The sequence below is a fragment of the Anser brachyrhynchus genome (genome assembly GCF_964034855.1).
Source record: "Anser brachyrhynchus genome assembly, chromosome: 2".
NCBI classification, from domain to species: domain Eukaryota; kingdom Metazoa; phylum Chordata; class Aves; order Anseriformes; family Anatidae; genus Anser; species Anser brachyrhynchus.
Genome location: NC_137695.1, coordinates 58,752,235 through 58,765,051, shown reverse-complemented (window position 1 = coordinate 58,765,051; position 12,817 = coordinate 58,752,235). Strand labels below are relative to the sequence as shown.

At 40.4% G+C, this 12,817-nt stretch overlaps 1 protein-coding gene across 36 annotated transcripts in view; it reads right to left on the bottom strand.

The window, feature by feature from the left end:
- TPK1 (thiamin pyrophosphokinase 1) overlaps positions 1 to 12,817 on the bottom strand; it is a 329,004-nt gene that overhangs the window by 142,447 nt on the left and 173,740 nt on the right. The window contains exon 1 of one of the 36 annotated variants that reach the window (XM_080580512.1): positions 12,679 to 12,700. The exons of the other annotated variants lie outside the window; for them this stretch is intronic. The gene's annotated coding sequence lies outside the window, so the exon portion shown is untranslated. Of the gene's footprint in view, positions 1 to 12,678; positions 12,701 to 12,817 lie in introns of those variants that run through there. 36 annotated transcript variants of the gene reach the window in all.

Genomic DNA, 12,817 nt, shown 5'->3' with positions numbered 1-12,817 from the left:
CTGCATTTTGATCAGAGATCTAAAAAACACTTGCAACTTCAAGAAACTGTGAGAAGAGACATCAGAAGATCACTAGGGCTTTATGTGCACTTTTTTTTTTTTTTTTTTAGCTTATGCAATTCTTCCACATACATTATTTTGACTGAACCTTGCCTGAACTGTAAGTAGTTGGCTTTCCCCAACTACCTGGCTGACAGCTAGGTAGGTTATGTCTACACTGAGCAGGTGCAGAACAGCCCTATGAACAAATCCAGACCTTACCCTATGACTCAAAAACCTCTCCCTGCAAGACATTTTCAAGCAATGATGAACATCAGTGACTGCCCTTTAATCCATCCTGTTAAAGGTTTATCAGACATTTCTGAAGGTTTGAGGTCACTAGGAAAGAAAACACTTCCTTAATGTTTTCCAGGGCTGGATTTTCTGAAGATGATTAATGTACTGACATCATAAAATATGGAGATTAAACAAATGTTTTCAGTAATCCTGTCCATCTTTCTAGACAGAAAGTTTTTCTATAGTATCCTCTCAAGTGCTGTGTCCACCTTTATAAAAATATTCTTCAAGTCCTTCAAGTCTCAGAGATTTTACTTCTTTCCGTCAGAAAAACGTACCACACTGCAACAGAAACAGACAGATGTTTCTCCTGATATTTGCTAAATGGACTCTTACTCAGACAAATCGCCCCTTGCATATAGGCATTATATATTGATATATCCCTAGTCCCAGTCAATGCCAGTATCTCTGTAACTCTTTCCCAGTCTATCTTTAAATTCCTGTTTCAAAATCCCTAGCATCCAGCCAAAGAAAACACAAAAGGAAAGCCAATACGCAAGCATTACACAGAGAGCAGCCTTCCTCTGCTGACAGAAGGCATTACAGCTGCTCATTTTTTTGCACGAACCCATTGTGCTTTTACTTACATAATGGGACTGCAGTCCTGTGCCTGAATTTGACCACGAAAATTACTTGTGATGAGAGGCTTTGCTTTTTAAGCTGCAACTCGTACCCTAAATACCAACACATTCCAGTACATTCAGACACTTAATAGTTTTCTCTTAAGCAAAATCTCCAACGCCTTTCATTTCACGTCTGCCTAATTATGAGTTGTCCACCCATGGCATCTGGAGGTAACGCCCTACTTTCACTATTCATTGTGAATTAGTCATCTCTTCTCCAGTCTTCAGTATTATAAGTCCCATCCAAAAGGTTTGGAAAGCAACTGTCTTGCGATCAAGGCACCGAGACAAATAAGGATTCAGTCACTGGTGCTGTCATGGAAATCGTGTATGATCTGGGCAAGCCATCAGCGCGCAGCTATATAGTCATGTCGAGGCACTCAGCAGTTCCCGTTTGCTGTGGGTGTTAGGCTTTGGTTTTGGCCTCTCTCTCAGTCCCATCACCATGAAACACTTTTGCTTCTCCTATATTCAAATTCTTAAAATGCATACTTTCTTCACCTTGACTTTTACAAAAAAAGAAGTTCGTATAAAAAGGTGTCAATCATCATCAACTCTGCATCCTCATTTTAGTCATCACAGAAACTTTTGCTTCCTTTGGAAATTCAAAAACTAAGCACTCTAGAATTACGTGCCGCATCAAGTAAAAATAAAAATACCACAGAGGAAGTACGCAACTCGCTTCTTTTTTCATTTGAATGAATCACATTGGAGATCCACACTGCAAATATTTTTTTAGAGCAGATTTAAAGCAAAAGCTGTTTTTTTTTTTCTCCCAATACAATTATTTTATTACTAAGTAAAATAAGACAGTTACTTAATTTTCTTCATGTAACCTTAAAGAACCACGGTTGCACTTCCAACTATTTCATGTCAAGTCAGTACTTATATTCCCCACATACTGTTTCCAACTTTTCTGTGCACATAATGCAAATGAAATGCGAAGCTGCAGCTTTCAACTATATCGTTTTTTTGAATGTGACAGCTAACTACTAAAATTGGTATCCGAATACAGGGCAGTGGAACGTAAAATACATTGTTTTAAATGGATTGACTGAAACAAATAAACAAACAACCAAACCTAAAACCACTTTGATCACTTCATTCAAATTGTTGTAAAGCACATAAAGGATTTTGCTAGATTGTCAGAATGTAAGTAGGAAATAACTAATGCAGACTTAGGTAAGAATACACCATAAAGTAAAGACTTTCTGTTCAGTACTTTTTGCAAAATACCATATAACACCTTTTCTGGCAGTAAGAGCAATTTCCTTCACTCTTAGCAAGCTCAGCCAAAATTTTGCTAATATTAAACTTCAGACAGTGTTATAGCACCAGACATTTTAATTAACTACTTATTTTTCCCAAATAATTTGGCTGAGTGAACAGAGCTCATTTTAAAAAGAGCTAAGATTATCATGTGCAAGAAGAAATACAGTCCCTCATTCTAGAAGAATTAGGAGGTCATCGTAAATAACATCTGCACGCTTACTGTAAATCATTTTGGTGGCAGAAGGTACTGCCATGCAGTCTGATCAACATTATCAACGAAGCACAGCCAATTATTTTGATATGTTTGTATGACAGATTGCTGTTATTAGTCAACATTAGGATGTTTGATGTAGTTGCATAGGGCTGCCATTCCCTAAACTTCTTTTGTACACAGAATCACACACAGAGAATCATAGAATCATAGGCTGGCTTGGGTTGGAAGGGCCCTTAAAGACCACCCAGTTCCAACCCCCTGCCATGGGCAGGGACACCTCCCACCAGACCAGGTTGCCCAAAGCCCCATCCAACCTGGCCTTGAACACCTGCAGGGATGGGGCAGCCACAGCTTCTATAGGCAACCTGTGCCAGGGCCTCACCACCCTCTGAGTGAAGAATTTATTCCAAATAGCTAATCTAAATCTCCCCTTTTTTAGTTTAAATCCATTAATCCCTGTCCTATCCCTACACTCTTTGAGGAAGAGTCCCTCCCTAGCCTTTCTGTAGGCCCCCTTTAGAAACTGGCAGGCCGCTCTAATGCCTTCCTGGGGCCTTCTCTTCTCCAGGCTGAACAACTACAATTCCCTCAGCCTGTTCTCACAGGAGAGGTGCTCCAGAAAAAAAAAAGCGTTTCTGCAAAAATTAAATTTAGGTGAGAAACAAGGGCTTTCTTTCACTCGTATCATGTAACGTTCAACTTCAAGCCACAATTTCACTTAATTGCAAGCAATCTGTAACAAGTTTTGAAATCTATACAACTTAGGCTGTGTCATACCATTTTCATTTTCCATCATCAGCATCTGCAACCAGAACTCAAACAACATTTATTCTTTTCATGATGCAACACTGAACCAAGCTTCCCCTTCCTGCTGACCTGGAATAGCCAAAATCAAGATTTCCCTATCCTTCAGGAAAACAGTCCATTTTCTTGAAATGACCAGGCACAGTTGCTTTATCTACAGACCAGCACCAAGGGGCTGCAGTAATTCTAGTCATGGTCCTGTCACTGCTGTTGCATCAATTCTGGTGCAAATTAGAGAGTTTCCAATCTGGGCAACAGGTAAACTCCACAATCCTTGAAAGACCTTCTTAGATTTGCAGGCCCAACAACTATGTTTTGAGTGATCCAGCTGTTTTTTTTCTGTAGGCACGGAAGATGAGAAACGAAGTGTACAGAAAAAAATTGGGAGGCAATAAGCAGAAAACAGAAACATATGCTACAAGACACTGCTGCGTAGGCTGCCCTAGGGTTGGCAAACCAGAGGACATATCTGTGAAAATGTGAAGGCAGAAGTAGAGTCTCAAACACTAAAGCTGGATTTCTTATTGAGATTTGTGTCACTGCACATTCATCTTCCATTTCATTTTCCATGGTATCTCATATGTTTTGAGTAAATAAATGAATTACTGCCCCCTGATACTTGTTTTTACATATCCCATTTATCCAATGCCAATCACTGTTGTGAACAGCCTGTCTCTGAGAAGGCAGATGTGGTGCCCGCCTCTCATCCAAATATTTTTTCCATTAAAAGCAATGCACCTAATAGCTCCTCAATACTGAATTCCCTTATCACTCTGAAAACCTCCAGTAACTCAAACAGAAATTAATCATCTGAGAGGATATTCCTGCTGCACCACCCAGATCTCACTTTTCACTCTTCCATTCCAAATATTACGTTTCCCACATTTTAACTCACTAACCACTGTCACAGATTTCTAGCTCAGAAGCAAAGTAAAGACAGTGTAAAACATAAATCGTGAGGAAAGTAGCAACCCATGTACTTCTTCCCCATGCTCCCAACAGTGGCCTTTCCCTATTCAGTAGTGATCCATTCCCATTCTGCACAAACCTTTTGCTCAAAAGGCTACTTTGGATAGGACCCATTGTTTCAGCAACTTAGCCCCATAGCCAAGCTGGTGCAAAGGTCAGCCCCTTTATAGGGCAACCACACCCCAAAATACAACAGACCATCGCTGCAGTGAAAGTCATGCTCTGCCCCGACATGCAGCTGAACGTGACCCCTCCAGCACCCCTTCCAAGTTCTTGCTCTGGCCCTACATGGCCCAAGGAGCAGCCAGGGTAAGGGGTTCCTCTGCTACCAACAGCAGGAGAGCCACTCATCCATTTCAGAGGTCAGCTCTGAAACAAACACAGGTTTTTAATATTTGGAAGATGTCTCCACCCTCAGAGACCTTGCATTATCAGGAGAAACAACCAGATGGAGTTGACTGAGCCAGATTAGCACAGTACTGAATTTGTTAATCATGGTACAGGAAAAGCAAAGAAAAAAAAAAAAAAGAACTGACATGCATAAAGATACACTCTACCTAACCCCTGAGGATCTCCTTTACTCTAATTTTCCTAGTGACTGTGAAAGAAGATGAGTTCATGAGCTAACTTTCAACTGAATGGTCTGAGCCCATGACCTGAGAAACGATACAGGGAACACGAGAGTCCCTGGCCACTGTCTGAACACCTCTGACAAGGCACCTTGATTTGGGATAACAAAGCCTTCACCTGAGCAAGGAACCAGGCCCACTGATCGATCTTTTCAAACCAGAGCGAGGGATGAGAGGAGATGCAGGGAAGAAAATGATGTAAACATATGGGGCTCCCTGGTATGGTGGCACTACAAATGATAAATAACAATAACATCAGTCATTTCTAGATTAAATGCAGGGATGTACAATGAAATCAATAAACCAAAAGGGACAAGAGAAGCAAAGTATTCAGAAATACCTGGGCATGGATCAACAAGTTAATAAATCGGCCTAGCAATGTTGTACAAAGGTTCCTCGCAAAGTATCCCCGACAAACTGAATCTGTATTATCCCATCTCCTGTAACTGCACTTTGTCCCTAAACTGACATCATCCCTTCCTCTGTTACTGATTTATCTTGAGCCATCCCTCTGTACAGAGATGCAAAATAGTGCTAGCGGGATTAAATCAAGGTACCTGCTTTTCAGTAAGCTATTACCAAAGCTCTAGGGAGAATAAATACTGTCAGTTTGATTGCACCACGGTGCTTACAAAGATGCCTTTTTTGGCTGAAAAGTTAATCACAGAAGACTTTATTACTTTGTATACTAGAGAATGATAAAGACGACTAGTGGAATAATTACATTATATTATAATTTCACACAGTAACCCGTTGTCAAGGGCATGGAAATGCTCTGGAAGTACTTTGAATTCAAAATATGCTGTATATTACTCAAAGGACTGTCAAGGCTTTCCTGTATTGATGACTCCACGTCTACAACCCATCAGCACACCATGACTACGGCCCAGACACACACGCATTGCTACCTCCACGCCAGCTCTGTGCAGAGCTGCAGCAGGCACCTTTGCATCAAGTTCTCAGACTGGGGAGCACTGCTGGTCACACTGCAGATGCACTCAGGTCAGTCAGAACAAGGACGTTCCAGGGGACACCTAATCAGCTTGATCTCAAAGCTGAGACCAAAGCCTCTGCTAAAAGGGGAGGGCTGGGAAGAAGACAAAAAAGGAGAGAAGGCAAGGAATATTGCCAGTGACTGGGGGACATCCACCTGCAAAATGATCTGGAATCATTTTATCAGGGAAACTCACCACATTCAGTTGAGGAAGGAGCTGTTACTGCATTCAGGCAGGAAACAGCACACACACTGGAACCTATAGCCAACATCTACTCATATTTAATGGTAAGAATATCAAGTGATTTTCAGTTTAAATAGCTAACTGTCCTTAGACCCACATGAATTCCTCAGACCAGCTGTTGACCGGGGCCTTTACATTGCTATACACAAGGGCCATACAACTTTCATGAATTTAGCTGGGAGAAGTAAGCCTAACAGTCTGCAGTACAATCAGAAACCAGAGACATCAGACAATTATTTCTGGAATCACCACAGGAAAGAGGTGTTCTATCTGATTGAGCAAAAATTAAAAATAAAAATAAAATAAATAAATAAAGACTTATTTAATTTTATCTCTAATTCTCCCTAAAACTCTACACTCACGTATCATCTCCTGTCTTAGGTAAAGGAAATGCATTCCCTCTTTATTTTATTTTTATTTCAACAGTACCTGTCAAAAGGGAAAAATAAATAATAAATAGCAATAAAATATCAGTCACAATGACAGGCTTGTAACCCACTCCATAACCACAAACTGGACATTTAGTGTGGAAGCTGCTTGGCACAGAAGGACGCATGAAGAGGCAGATAAAAATCTGCATCTGTCTACAGCAAAGATGCATCTCCACTTCACTACATTTCAAGTACAATGCCTTCAGGATACACACACAGATTACTCAGAATAATGGATCTGTAGACTGCCCTGCATGATGGATTTTCTGAATTTCTTACTTAAAATCTGCATGAAACATGGTGACAGGTTTGTATGGGGGTCAAACTGGAGATTTCATTTGAGAATTCTGTTTGCACTTTTTGCAGTTCAAAAGCACAAAGGTTTGAAGTTCCAAAGGTCTGAAGTTTCAAGTATGCACACGTACATACTTGAATATATCCGACTTAAGGGAAAATATATTCAGCATACATTGTGTGAACATGTGGCCAGCCTAAACATCCAGCCAGGCTGGCATATCTGATAATTATACGCATATAGTCAGGTAAAAGTGCTTGGCCTGTGAACTGAGGTGAATGGAGCCAACCTGTGAAAAATCTAAGAAGAGCTTTTGAAATCCACCCTAAATTCAGCTCAGACCAATTAGGTCTGAAGGACTCAGGAAATAGAGACAAGCATTTTTTAGAGGTTTTCTTAACTCAGCAACGAAAAGGAAAGACAGCAGTAGTTCTTGGACTGTCTGTATGCTAAATCCACATGCATATGTTTCACTGTAAGTCACTTATCTGAATTAGTAAATTTAGTTAAGCGAAAATTGGATTTCAACTCTGCAAGCATGAAGATTCTATTTTCCACAAAAAATCCAGTATTACCTCTCACAATGCACATATTAGCAGTTACACAAATGCAAGTCAATTAATGAAAAAATACAGTTAGTTTAAAAAAATAAATTCAAAGAATAATTAAGAATCATTCAGAATAATTAAGAATCATTAAGATCATCTGTTCCAACTGTCCCCCTACCACCAATATCACCCATTAAACCATGTCCCTAAGCACCACATCCAACCTTTCCTTGAACACCCCCAGGGACAGTGACTCCACCACCTCCCTGGGCTACCTGTTCCAGTGCCTGACTACTCCTCCTGAGAAGAAACGTCTCCTAATTTCTAACCTAAACCTGCCCTGGTGCAGCTTGAGGCCATTCCCTCTAGTCCTATCACTAGTTACCTGTGAGAAGAGGCCGATCCCCAGCTCCCCACACCTTCCTTTCAGGTACCTGTAGAGAGCAGTAAGGTCTCCCCTGAGCCTCCTCTTCTCCAGACTAAACAACCCCAGCTCCCTCAGCCGCTCCTCACAGGACTTGTGTTCCAGGTCCTTCACCAGCTTCATAGCCTTTCTCTGGGCACGCACCAGGGCCTCGATGTCCTTCTTGTAGTGAGGGGCCCAAAGCTGAGCACAGTACTCAAGGTGCAGCCTCACCAGAGCAGAGTACAGGGGGACGACCACCCCCCTGCTCCTGCTGGCTACACTATTCCTGATACAAGCCAGGATGCTGTTGGCCTTCTTGGCTGCCTGGGCACACTGCCAGCTCATGTTCAGGCGAGCATCAATCAGCACCCTCAGATCGTTTTCCTCTGCACAGCTTTCGAGACACTCTGCCCCAAGCCTGTAGTGTTGCATGGGGTTGTTTTGGCCGAAGTGCAGGACCCGGCACTTAGCCATGTTGAACCTCATCCCATTGGCCTCTGCCCATCGATCCAACCTGTCCAGGTCCCTCTGCAGGGCCTCCCTACCCTCAGGCAGATCAACACTTCCCCCCAACTTGGTGTCAGTTACAAACTTGCCGAGGGTGCACTCAATTCTCTCATCCAAATCATCAATAAAGATATTAAAGAGGATGAGCCCCAGCACTGACCCCTGGGGAACACCATCATGACCGGTTGCCAGCTAGATTTCACTCTGTTCACCACCACTCTCTGGGCCTGGCCATCCAGCCGGCTTTTAACCCAACAAAGCGTGTACCTGTCCAAGCCATGGGTTGCCAGCTTCTCCAGGAGAATACTGTGGGAGACCGTGTCAAAAGCCTTGCTGAGGTCTAGGTAGACTACATCAACAGCCTTTCCCTCATCTACCCGGTCATAGAAGAAGATGAGGTTGGTCAGTCAGGACTTGCCTTTCATGGACCCGTGCTGGCCTGATCCCTGGGTCGTCCTGCTTATGCTGTGTGATTGCATTCAAAATGACCTGTTCCATCACCTTTCCTGGCACCAAGGTCAGGCTGACAGGCTGGTAGTTCCCTAGACCCTCCTTATGACCCTTCTTACAGATGGGTGTCACATTAGCAAGTCTCCAGTCATCCACAACCTCTCCAAGTGACCATGACCACTGATAGATGATGGAAAGCAGCTTGCCAATCACATCCACTAGCTCCCTCAGCACCCTCAGGTGGCTCCCATCTGGCCCCATGGACTTGTGACTGTCCAGGCAGAGTAGCAGGTCTCTAACTGTTTCCACCTGAATCACAGGGGGTTTATTTTGTTCCCTGTCTCAGACTTTTCCCAGGCCAAATTTCAAATTCCAAGGATATTAATCCATAAATAAGATCTAAGTTGAAATAAACATTTAGGAAATATGGTTGTGCTCTATTATTTCTAGGTTTTAAGTGTCATCTTACTACCTTATCTAGAAATCAACACCAAGCATTCTATCAAATTCTGGGGAAAAAATCCCAGAACGGTATTTGTAGCCATAATGAACTTAATTTTCCAATATCAAAAAAGGAATGTTGGTATCAACATTCAAATTAAGTCTATTCTCATAATACATAACAAGATTTAATTTATCAATTGTCAAATTATCCAATAAAGTCATTAAGATGAAATACATGCTCCCTCTACAACAGATGCAAATCATATCAGGTCATATTAAATGGGCTATTAAAAACATGTGGATGAATACTAGCCCAATGATTGTAAAATCTGCTTTTGCTTCTACAGCAAAGATATTTACTGTTTTGTATTAAAGGGGTTTAAAAAACCACCCAAGAAACAAAAAACAATCCCCTGCATTGTTTATATTTAATGATTAGTATTGCAACTGGTAAACTAGATGCCTGGATTCTGTCTTTTAGGCTCAAGCTGGCTTCAGGAAGGTCACAAAAGCGTCTAAAGTGATGATCCAAAAATGAAAACAAAAATTATCTTCTAAAAGTTTCTTTTTCAGTAAGGAAGTCTGGAGTTTGGAGTTTTTGACCTTCTAAGCAGTGTTTTTGCTGATCAGTTCCTCTGTCCTCGGCTGGTCCTCCTCCTCTTGCATACTTCACACTTGCTCTTAATTTCCTTTCTGTGTTCACATGGTTGTACTTGAAGTCTTTCTTGTTTTTCAGCTTTTGTTTATGAACCAGTACCAGGCAGAAGTTCTTTCAGATAAAGGGGGTGGAAATCTGCCTTCTTATCACTTAGTGCATAAGCTCCTATGCAGATGGCCTGTTCTCAATTTTTTGAGGCTTTCCCATTTTGAAATACAATTATATAAGATTAAAAAAAAAAAAAGGGCAAACTAGAGCACAGACGTCACAGACTTTCTGTTCATCTCCACAGCTCACAATTCAACTTCCGATCATCCTACCCAATGCTATTTTTGGACTCCAAATCTACCAGAAAATGTTTTACTGTCTACCAAAACTACACTGAAAATACAATACTTCTTGTCTCTTCAGTGACACGTGCTGAAAAAGTATCTACCATCCACCATTCAGGTATACCTGGGTTTTACTATTTAGTACAATTAAAAAAATACTATTTTCTCCCCTCATGCCCATAAATGTGAACCCAGATCAGCTGGTTTTGTTCATAACTTTATTATAAATAAAGTTATTTTACATTAACCTTTATTTTTTATTTCTGCTATTCCCGATCAGTGCATGCCTTGTAATATTTCTACACCATATTTGACTGCCAATTCATGATATTTCTGGTAAAGCAATGAAAATCTATTTGCATACCAATGAAAATTGTTTTAGTTCTTCTGTTTTGCTGTCAAGGTTCTTGTACATTAGTGTGTAGTATCTCAGTTACTCCTCGCTGACCTTATCCGATTTTCTAGCTGGGTTACATACTTTGTCCAACTACAGCTCCAGTCCACATTAAATTGTACTTCTTCCCTCCGTTCCACACTCTAACCCCCAGTTGTGTCTTTATCCTTTACTAAATAAGGCAATCTTAAATGCTATGGAGACACAGATAAGCTTATCTAACCACATTTTGCATTTAAAAATGAACTGATTTACTGGACACATGTGGTTGAACTCAGTAGCTAGAGATAATATTGATCGTTTCTCATCACCAAGCCCTTCTGCACTTTATGAATAGTACTTCTCATCATCTCATACCTCATTTTTATTCATACACTGAAGGAGAAAATAAACCATTCTACTTTTTTCAAACCTAAGCATTGAACTGAAGTCAAATGACTATAATAAAATAATAATAGAAGAAATCTTTAGCTGTACAGTACAGACCCCTATCAAAAGCTTCTTTATCTTACTCTAGCTCCGAGTTCAGCCACTGATGTGGATAGATATGTCTGTTCCCTTAAACTTTCAGTAGCTAATATTTGTAAAATCTTTATTTAGTTTGAATTATTTCAAACAGAATCAAGGAATTTGGCAACAAGCGTCACAATTTTCATTTTAATTAGGCTTACTTTAGGCTTACTTTTCAAAAGAAATATATACATTTAGTAAAATACAAATACTGTGTTTGTATCTTTCAAACACACACATATAAATATAAATATATATATAAATATATATAAATAAATATATATAAATAAATATATATAAATAAATATATATATAAATATAAATATATATATATATACACATATAAACATACAAATAGCACAAACATGCATATTTGCGCTATAATAGCACATATAGATATTTGTGCTACCTACTTTGTTCATAAGTCAGACAAAACTGACAGTGAGAAAGGCTCAGGTGCTGTCATTTCAGACAAGTGAATCATTTGGAAGTAGGGAGGACTGGGATGGTTTGCTACGGGAAGAAATTAAGGATCTACTGACAGATAAACAGAATAGGAAGCTACTGTTGCTTACATTTCCTTCTGTGCAACTTCTTTGAAAGTGAATTTAATGAAGTGAGAGCCACTGTAAACATCAGTAAGATGATTTATGTACTGTTTATCTTTACAAGTTTTTGTGGTATTTATCGAAACAAATCAGATTTATGTGAACTCTTCAAAGCATCTTGAGTTGCCACAAAAATGTACATCACATAAAGCGATGAATAGTGCTCTGTAAGAAACCTTAAACTTTTTATACTATTTCCTTCCCTAATCTAACCATACATTTTACATTGGCCTCTTTCCTGCTCCACCATTTTCCTCCTGCTGCAGGGAGTTCTGAGCTATTCCAAGGCATCTATAAGCTGTCAACCCCTACCTACATTTTTCACATTTTATAAAACCAAGTTCAAGAAGAACCTGTCAAAAACGTCAAATGCAATTATTCCCTTTCTCATATCACTTCATTTCCCTACCTATGCATCTACTTGAGCTTCAGGTCTGCATTTACAAAAAAATGTTACACAGAGCTGTCCTGTATTTTGTACAGGAGGACATGATCACAGGAGAATCACCTACTTTAACTCTCAAATGTCTTGTAATCTCTGTACCTTCTGATAGGATGTTCCTGTTCAAAATGTTGAAAGCCTTACCATTGCCGCTGTCTTAACTGAGTTGAAAACTTTGCAAATTCATCAGTTTCTTTTCTTTATTAACGGTAGGAGACAAACCAAGCTATTATCATAGCTTTTTTACCTCTCTCCGCAGATGGTTACCTTGCTCAGGACCCAGCCTAACCACTCCGTTGCCATCAACAACAGAGCCACCATCAGTTTGGAAGGGGATGGGACTTCCCACCAGGCCACAGGCTGGCCATGCCTCCTGTAAATTGTATGACATCACACATTCTTTGGACACTCTTTACAAGCCTGGTGCCAAGGACTACCACCAAAGCTGTATTCACAGCCTTCAGTCAACCAGAACAAATCAGTTGTTTCTGACTTACAAGTGTTCAAAAAGACTTCCTGGTGAAGAAAGGAGCTTCTTTTACATTTAAGGCATAGCTTTGACTCTTACCTATTTAAGATACTGAGCCTCTGAAATTTTCCAAAGCCTCTCACTGAGTGGCTCTCAGAGCTAGAAGGATGCTCTTCTGCAGAAGGGGAGAAAAGGAGAAAGAGAGTGAGTCTGGCCACAGCCAGCTATTTCCTTTATT